The sequence below is a fragment of the Oncorhynchus keta genome, unplaced genomic scaffold (assembly GCF_023373465.1).
Source record: "Oncorhynchus keta strain PuntledgeMale-10-30-2019 unplaced genomic scaffold, Oket_V2 Un_contig_992_pilon_pilon, whole genome shotgun sequence".
NCBI classification, from domain to species: Eukaryota; Metazoa; Chordata; class Actinopteri; order Salmoniformes; family Salmonidae; genus Oncorhynchus; species Oncorhynchus keta.
Genome location: NW_026290727.1, coordinates 219,594 through 229,793, shown reverse-complemented (window position 1 = coordinate 229,793; position 10,200 = coordinate 219,594). Strand labels below are relative to the sequence as shown.

The window sequence follows — 10,200 nt, the reverse complement described above, 5'->3', positions numbered from 1 at the left end:
TAAACAATTGTTGGAAAAATGACTTGTGTCATGCACAAAGTAGATGTCCTAACTGACTTGCCAAAACTATAGTTTGTTAACAAGAAATGTGTGGAGTGGTTGAAAAACGAGTTTTAATGACTCCAATCTAAGTGTATGTAAACTGCCGACTTCAACTGTACATGTATTTAGATGTTTTTATATTTTTTTCAGTTGTGGCAAGAATAGAGATCTATGAACATGGACAGCATATCTAAACCTGAGTCGAGTAAAGGTAAGGAGGGCTCACCTAGGGAGCTCCTACATTGGCGGCAGGTAGCCTAGTGGCTAGAGCGTTGGGCCAGTAACTGAAAGGTAACTGGATTGAATCCCCGAGCTGACAACGTAAAAATCTGTCGTTCTGCCCCTGAGCAAGGAAGTTAACTCACAATACCCTGAGCGCCGAAGACGTGGATGTTTATTATGGCAGCCCCCCGTACCTCTCTGATTCAGAGGGTTTGGGTTAAATGTGGAAGACACATTTCAGTTGAAGGCATTCAGTTGTCCAACTGACTAGGTATTTCCCAAAGCCTCTGAATCAGAGAGGTGTGGGGTGGGGGGGGGGCTGCCTTATCAACATTTTCGGCACCTGGGGAACAGTGAGTTAACTGCTTTGCTCCAGGGCAGAACAAAATATTTTTACCTTGTCAGCTCGGGGATTTAATCCATTAACCTTTCGTTTACTGGCCCAATACTCTAACCACTAGGCCACCAAACTCAGCATTGTCAAATATATCTATAACATCTGATACAAGTATTCTACATGTATTAGGAACTTTAATAATTAGATTTCTAAAATGTACAGGGTTCATTTTGACCCAAGACAACAATCCAGACTAAGAATTGACCAAAGATCAGATCATAATGAATACTAGTATTATATGGACAGAGTCAACCTGATCCCAGATCAGCACTCCTACTCTGATGGTGAATTCTCTCCCTCCGATAATCCTTTCTATAATTTCAGATTGACCCCCTGGTCTATGATTCGTAGATGTGGGTGAGTGGACTTGCAGATCTGGGACTCGCCTAGCAACAGCAGCTCTTCTCAACTATTGGCAAGGATTTATTTGACATCCAATCACCATGAGAGATGCTTTATTCTGCATTAAACACTTCTATTGTGGTCTCCCCTCAATATATTACAGGAGAGGTGAGCACCTATCAGATCCTTCTGCTGTCCTTCACCCCTCAGTGCAGTCTTCTGACCATCGCTTAGGCCAGGAAGAAGTCAGCCAAGTTCATCGCCATGCAATGCACTACGGATTGAGGTAGACTGTAGTTTGAGTAGCAACTGACTGACTGACAGGCAGGCAGACAGACACACACTCACATTTGACTTGACCTTTCTAAATGTAATTTAATGTAATAATCGTCAGAAGACGTACAATAGAGAATGATTATATTCCTTCAGGGGACAGTACCAGACACTGTGAGGGGGCTGTTGCATGTTTAACATTTTAGATAAGTTAATTCTTGAAAACAATATTTTCTATATAAGTTTAGGGTTTATCAAATCCTGACCTGAAGTGTGCCTTTCAACTAATCTATTTTGTTTTCCAACCCTAAAGAGACCATGAGAAGGGAGTAGGCCACCTGTCCAACACCATTGCTGTGTGTGGTTAAAACCGCTGTAGGCTAGGCATGCCGCTAGCGACCCACCTCGACAACATCCAGTGAAATTGCAGAGCGCCAAATTCAAATTACAGAAATAGTCATAATAAACATTCAGAAGTGTTATACATTGGCTTAAAGATGAACTTCCTCTTAATCCAGCCGCTTTGTCAGATTTCAAAAAGGCTTTACAGCGAAAGCATACCATGCGATTATCTGAGGACAGTGCACCGCTTAGAAAAGCATACAAACATTTTCCAACCAAGTAGAGGAGTCACGAAAGTCAGAAATAGCGATAAAATTAATCGCATACCTTTGAAGATCTTCATCTGGTTGCAATCACAAGGGTCCCAGCAACATAATAAATGGTCATTTTTGTTCGATAAAGTCCCTTTTTATATCCCAAACACTTTGTTGCTTGCTGTTTGGGGTTTTAGGCTGGGTTTCTGTACCTTACTTTGAGATATCAGCTGATGTACGAAGGGCTATATAAATACATTTGATTTGATTTGATTTGTTGGCGCGTTTTGTTCAGTAATCCACTGGCTCAAAGGCGGTCAAAACATGCAGATGAATACATCCTAATAGTACCGGTAAAGTTCATGGAAACATGTCAAACAATGTTTATAATTCATCCTCAGGTTGTCAATTGTCTAAATAATCGATAATATTTCAACCGGACAACAGCGTTTTCAATAGAAAGTTCAACAACAAAGGGCGTGCACACAATTACACGCACGATGCATGATTCCCCAGGCCCCTGACAGAAAGGTCTAATTATTCTTCATTTTTCAGAAAACAAGCCGGAAACAATGTCTAAAGACTGTTGACATCTAGTGGAAGCCATAGGAACTGCAATCTGGGCCCTAACCCATTAGATATTCAATAGGCTTTCAATGAAAACAACTCACATCCAAAAACATCCCACTTCCTGGGTTGATTTTCCTCAGGTTTTTACCTGCCATATCAATTCTGTTATATTCACAGACATTATTTGAACAGTTTTGGAAACTTTAGAGTGTTTTCTATCCATGCATATGCATATCCTAGCTTCTGGGCCTGAGTAACAGGCAGTTTACATTGGGCAACTCATTCAGCCAAACGTCCCAATACTGCCCCCTATCCCAAGGTTAAGGTTGCTGACGACACAACAGTGATAGTATAGGCCTGATCACCGACAAACAGCCTGTAGGGAGGAGGTCAGAGAACTGGCAGTGTCGTGCCAGGACAACAACCTCTCTCTCAATGTGAGCAAGACAAAGGAACTGATCGTGGACTACAGGAAAAAGCAGGACAACCAGGCCCCCATTAACATAGACGGGGCTGTAGTGGAGCGGGTCGAGAGTTTCAAGTTCCTTGGTGTCCACATCACCAATTAACTATCATGGTACACACACACTAAGACAGTCATGAAGAGGGCACGACAAAACCTTCTCCCCCTCAGGAGACTTAAAAGACTTGGCATGGGTTCCCAGATCCACAAAAAGTTATACAGCTGCACCATCGAGAGCATCCTGACCGGTTGCATCGCCGCCTGGTATGGCAACTGCTCAGCATCTAACCATAAGGCGATGCAGAGGGTAATGCGTATGGTCCAGTATATCACTGGGGTCAAGCTTCATGCCATCCAGGACCTATATAATAGGCAGTGTCAGAGAAAAGCCCATAAAATTGTCAGAGACTCCAGTCACCCAAGTCATAGACTGTTTTCTCTGCTACCGCACGACAAGCAGTACCAGAGTGGTACCGGAGATGGTGTTAAGGACCAAAAGGCTCCTTAACAGCTTCTACCCCCAAGCCATAAGACTGCTGAACAATTAATCAAATGCCCACTGGACTATTTACATTGACAAGCCTCTCCCCTCCATTTGTTTTGTACTTGCTGTTTATTATCTATGCATAGTCACTTCGTCCATATCTACCTACATGTACAAATGAGGTGCAATAGTGATACTAAATGCAACAGACTATGAAAAGGAAATTCCGAGACAACTTAGTGATGATGAATTTGACAGAAGACTCCCAAAGGACCCTACTACTCAATTCAAGTCTCTGATCCATGATACATTGTAAAAATAGTTGAATGAAGGGGAAATTACAAAGACAGAATATGAGTATATGAAAGTTGACTGCCCAACCACACTTGTCATATACGCTCTACAGAAAATTCACAAGAGCATGACTCTACCTGTACCAGGCAGGCCTATTGTGAGCCGTAATGGATCTCTGACAGAGAATATCTCTACCTTTGTAGACCATTCTGTGAAACCCTGGGCGATCTCCCTCCCCACGTATACTAGGGACTATTGATTTTATCAATTTATCACCTGAAAATTCTATTCTGTGGACTTTTGATATTACCAGCCTGTATACTAAAATCCCCCATCAGGGCGGCCAAGAGGCCCTCAAGATCTTCCTCAATGAACGTCCCCGTAATGCTCTTCCCAGCACAAATCGTATGGTGGACTTGGGTGAACTGGTACCTCCAACTATCTTCTCTTCAGAGGAGACTTCTTCCTCCAGACCAAAGGGACAGTGATGGGGAGCACTATGTTCCTATTTATACTAACCTGTATCTAGGTATGTATGAAAAACAGGTGGTGCTGAATCCAGACCGTAACCCTTTTCTCTCCAATATTCTCCTAATTCTGAGATATTTGGATGACATTTTTGTGATCTATACAGGCACCCAGGAAGAACCTTTGGAATTCCATGCTTACCTAAACTCTATGAATGAACACCTTCACTTCAGCATTAACTATGACCTATCGCAAATCAGTTTTCTTGGTGTGATGGTTATTAAGGACAAAATATCCCTCTCTACAGATCTCTATAGGAAACCTACGGACAGAAATACCCTCCTTAGAGGTGACAGCTTTCATCCACGTCCACTTATTAAAAATCTCACTATCAGTCAATTCAGTCGTATCAGAAGAACATGCAGCTCTGATGCTGCTTATCTGAAACAGACCACGGACCTCAACACAAAGATTTAAGGAAAGGGGGTACAAAGACAATTGGGTAAAACATGCCAATGATCGTTGTGAAGGACTAACACAGTTGGAAAGCCTAAAACCAAAAGTAAAAGAAAAAGCAGAACGTGTCCCATCCTGCTTTATCCAATACTCACCAATGAGGAAGGTATTTAAGGACATTATCAGGAAGCACTGGCACATTATTGATACCGACCCACAATTGAAACCCATTTTAAATATCACCCACGTATGGTTTTTAAAAGACCCCCAAGCGTGAGAGATATTGTGGTTAAATCTGATTACCCACCAGAGAAAAGGGGAACGTTTTTGGACAAGGTTCCAGAGGGTAATTACAAATGTGGCCGATGTGCCCAATGCAGCTTCACATACAAATGCAACTCATTTACCCACCAACCACACAGGACAAAGGTTTAAGAATAAGGGCCTGATTACTTGCATGTCCACCAGTGTTATTGACATGTTGAAATGTCCTTGTGGTCTGTCTTACATAGAGAAAACCCATAGAAGCCTTAAGACACAGATCAGTGAGCACCGCAGCAACACACGGACAGGTGAGACAACACATCTGGTTGCTGCTCATTTTGTACAAGCTGGACTTCCTATTAGTTCTCTGAGATACATTGGAATAGAAATGGTCAAGATGTCACACAGGGGAGGGGACACTGAGAGGAAACACAGGGGAGGGGACACTGAGAGGAAACACAGGGGAGGGGACACTGAGAGGAAACACAGGGGAGGGGACACTGAGAGGAAACACAGGGGAGGGGACACTGAGAGGAAACACAGGGGAGGGGACACTGAGAGGAAACACAGGGGAGGGGACACTGAGAGGAAACACAGGGGAGGGGACACTGAGAGGAAACACAGGGGAGGGGACACTGAGAGGAAACACAGGGGAGGGGACACTGAGAGGAAACACAGGGGAGGGGACACTGAGAGGAAACACAGGGGAGGGGACACTGAGAGGAAACACAGGGGAGGGGACACTGAGAGGAAACACAGGGGAGGGGACACTGAGAGGAAACACAGGGGAGGGGACACTGAGAGGAAACACAGGGGAGGGGACACTGAGAGGAAACACAGGGGAGGGGACACTGAGAGGAAAAACAGGGGAGGGGACACTGAGAGGAAACACAGGGGAGGGGACACTGAGAGGAAACACAGGGGAGGGGACACTGAGAGGAAACTTCTTCAAAGGGAATCTTTCTGGATTCACAGGCTGTACACACTGTCTCCTCTTGGCCTTAACGAGGAGCTTGACTTGAAAATGTTTTTATAGTTTCAATAATTCTAATTCCTCTTGTGTTTTTTTGAATCCTTATTGAATGCTGTATGTGTATGTATATTACTATAAATATTGATGACATTCTCTCTCTATGCATTGAATGTTAATATTGTGAAACTGTTATACATTTTTTACCTCCTGTTTCAGGAAGTGATGTCACAGAATACTGTTCCTATATATAGGACCTTCCACCCCCACCTGGGATATGGATGTCTGATGAAGACCTAAAGGTGGAAACATTGTAAATAAATGTCACCTGGGATCTTGAGCAGCTGTGTTTTACTTTCTGTTTTCCAAATGTTTTATTTCTACCATTTCCAAAAGAACCAAGTAAAAACACATGTACATTTTAACACACGTGTTTGGGCCTTCATGTGCATTAGTTGAACCATTTCTAACTTAGTTGCATTCTATTTCACTTACACTTGTTTATTAGTAGCATTCTATTTCACTTACACTTGTTTATTAGTAGCATTCTATTTCACTTACACTTGTTTATTAGTAGCATTCTATTTCACTTACACTTGTTTATTAGTAGCATTCTATTTCACTTACACTTGTTTATTAGTAGCATTCTATTTCACTTACACTTGTTTATTAGTAGCATTCTATTTCACTTACACTTGTTTATTAGTAGCATTCTATTTCACTTACACTTGTTTATTAGTAGCATTCTATTTCACTTACACTTGTTTATTAGTAGCATTCTATTTCACTTACACTTGTTTATTAGTAGCATTCTATTTCACTTACACTTGTTTATTAGTAGCATTCTATTTCACTTACACTTGTTTATTAGTAGCATTCTATTTCACTTACACTTGTTTATTAGTAGCATTCTATTTCACTTACACTTGTTTATTAGTAGCATTCTATTTCACTTACACTTGTTTATTAGTAGCATTCTATTTCACTTACACTTGTTTATTAGTAGCATTCTATTTCACTTACACTTGTTTATTAGTAGCATTCTATTTCACTTACACTTGTTTATTAGTAGCATTCTATTTCACTTACACTTGTTTATTAGTAGCATTCTATTTCACTTACACTTGTTTATTAGTAGCATTCTATTTCACTTACACTTGTTTTATTAGTAGCATTCTATTTCACTTACACTTGTTTATTAGTAGCATTCTATTTCACTTACACTTGTTTATTAGTAGCATTCTATTTCACTTACACTTGTTTATTAGTAGCATTCTATTTCACTTACACTTGTTTATTAGTAGCATTCTATTTCACTTACACTTGTTTATTAGTAGTTTATTAGTAGCATTCTATTTCACTTACACTTGTTTATTAGTAGCATTCTATTTCACTTACACTTGTTTATTAGTAGCATTCTATTTCACTTACACTTGTTTATTAGTAGCATTCTATTTCACTTACACTTGTTTATTAGTAGCATTCTATTTCACTTACACTTGTTTATTAGTAGTTTATTAGTAGCATTCTATTTCACTTACACTTGTTTATTAGTAGCATTCTATTTCACTTACACTTGTTTATTAGTAGCATTCTATTTCACTTACACTTGTTTATTAGTAGCATTCTATTTCACTTACACTTGTTTATTAGTAGCATTCTATTTCACTTACACTTGTTTATTAGTAGCATTCTATTTCACTTACACTTGTTTATTAGTAGCATTCTATTTCACTTACACTTGTTTATTAGTAGCATTCTATTTCACTTACACTTGTTTATTAGTAGCATTCTATTTCACTTACACTTGTTTATTAGTAGCATTCTATTTCACTTACACTTGTTTATTAGTAGCATTCTATTTCACTTACACTTGTTTATTAGTAGCATTCTATTTCACTTACACTTGTTTATTAGTAGCATTCTATTTCACTTACACTTGTTTATTAGTAGCATTCTATTTCACTTACACTTGTTTATTAGTAGCATTCTATTTCACTTACACTTGTTTATTAGTAGCATTCTATTTCACTTACACTTGTTTATTAGTAGCATTCTATTTCACTTACACTTGTTTATTAGTAGCATTCTATTTCACTTACACTTGTTTATTAGTAGCATTCTATTTCACTTACACTTGTTTATTAGTAGCATTCTATTTCACTTACACTTGTTTATTAGTAGCATTCTATTTCACTTACACTTGTTTATTAGTAGCATTCTATTTCACTTACACTTGTTTATTAGTACATTCTATTTCACTTACACTTGTTTATTAGTAGCATTCTATTTCACTTACACTTGTTTATTAGTAGCATTCTATTTCACTTACACTTGTTTATTAGTAGCATTCTATTTCACTTACACTTGTTTATTAGTAGCATTCTATTTCACTTACACTTGTTTATTAGTAGCATTCTATTTCACTTACACTTGTTTATTAGTAGCATTCTATTTCACTTACACTTGTTTATTAGTAGCATTCTATTTCATTAGTAGCATTACACTTAACTTGTTTATTAGTAGCATTCTATTTCACTTGTTTATTAGTACACTTGTTTATTAGTAGCATTCTATTTCACTTACACTTGTTTATTAGTAGCTTCTATTTCACTTATCACTTCATTAGTAGCATTGCTGCAAAAAGAACACTTCTATTTCACTTACACTTGTTTATTAGTAGCATTCTATTTCACTTACACTTGTTTATTAGTAGCATTCTATTTCACTTACACTTGTTTATTAGTAGCATTCTATTTCACTTACACTTGTTTATTAGTAGCATTCTATTTCACTTACACTTGTTTATTAGTAGCATTCTATTTCACTTACACTTGTTTATTAGTAGCATTCTATTTCACTTACACTTGTTTATTAGTAGCATTCTATTTCACTTACACTTGTTTATTAGTAGCATTCTATTTCACTTACACTTGTTTATTAGTAGCATTCTATTTCACTTACACTTGTTTATTAGTAGCATTCTATTTCACTTACACTTGTTTATTAGTAGCATTCTATTTCACTTACACTTGTTTATTAGTAGCATTCTATTTCACTTACACTTGTTTATTAGTAGCATTCTATTTCACTTACACTTGTTTATTAGTAGCATTCTATTTCACTTACACTTGTTTATTAGTAGCATTCTATTTCACTTACACTTGTTTATTAGTAGCATTCATTTCACTTACACTTGTTTATTAGTAGCATTCTATTTCACTTACACTTGTTTATTAGTAGCATTCTATTTCACTTACACTTGTTTATTAGTAGCATTCTATTTCACTTACACTTGTTTATTAGTAGCATTCTATTTCACTTACACTTGTTTATTAGTAGCATTCTATTTCACTTACACTTGTTTATTAGTAGCATTCTATTTCACTTTTGTTTATTAGTAGCATTCTATTTCACTTACACTTGTTTATTAGTAGCATTCTATTTCACTTACACTTGTTTATTAGTAGCATTCTATTTCACTTACACTTGTTTATTAGTAGCATTCTATTTCACTTACACTTGTTTATTAGTAGCATTCTATTTCACTTACACTTGTTTATTAGTAGCATTCTATTTCACTTACACTTGTTTATTAGTAGCATTCTATTTCACTTACACTTGTTTATTAGTAGCATTCTATTTCACTTACACTTGTTTATTAGTAGCATTCTATTTCACTTACACTTGTTTATTAGTAGCATTCTATTTCACTTACACTTGTTTATTAGTAGCATTCTATTTCACTTACACTTGTTTATTAGTAGCATTCTATTTCACTTACACTTGTTTATTAGTAGCATTCTATTTCACTTACACTTGTTTATTAGTAGCATTCTATTTCACTTACACTTGTTTATTAGTAGCATTCTATTTCACTTACACTTGTTTATTAGTAGCATTCTATTTCACTTACACTTGTTTATTAGTAGCATTCTATTTCACTTACACTTGTTTATTAGTAGCATTCTATTTCACTTACACTTGTTTATTAGTAGCATTCTATTTCACTTACACTTGTATGGTGACTTCTCCACTGATGTTGTTTTTAAGTTTTGGCTGACTTTTCTTAGCTGATGTACAATCGTCGCAAATTGAATTATGGGGAGTATCAGGCCCCGGAGTGAACATAATTGCACACTCGTAAAGCCGACTAAAAATAAGGGCTGAGGGGCTTACGTTGCAAACTTCCCTTGCTTGGCTCATCATTGTGTTTTTTAAGGGTTTGGACCGCAGCCTTGGTATTCTCTGAACCAGCTTCATGAAGTAGTCACCTGGAATGCATTTCAATTAACAGGTGTGTCTTGTTAAGAGTTAATTTGTGGAATTTCTTACCTTCTTAATGCATTTGCGCTAATC

General features: G+C 37.6%; 1 long non-coding RNA gene across 1 annotated transcript in view; it reads left to right on the top strand.

Annotated features, from left to right (window-relative positions):
- Positions 1 to 6,245, top strand: part of LOC118374234 (uncharacterized) — a 34,151-nt gene extending 27,906 nt beyond the window's left edge. Inside the window, exons 4-7 of the long non-coding RNA XR_008126644.1 lie at positions 193 to 253; positions 986 to 1,018; positions 1,167 to 5,179; positions 6,061 to 6,245. This is a non-coding gene — a long non-coding RNA (uncharacterized LOC118374234). The remainder of the gene's footprint in view (positions 1 to 192; positions 254 to 985; positions 1,019 to 1,166; positions 5,180 to 6,060) is intronic.
- Positions 6,246 to 10,200: the final 3,955 nt, after the last annotated feature.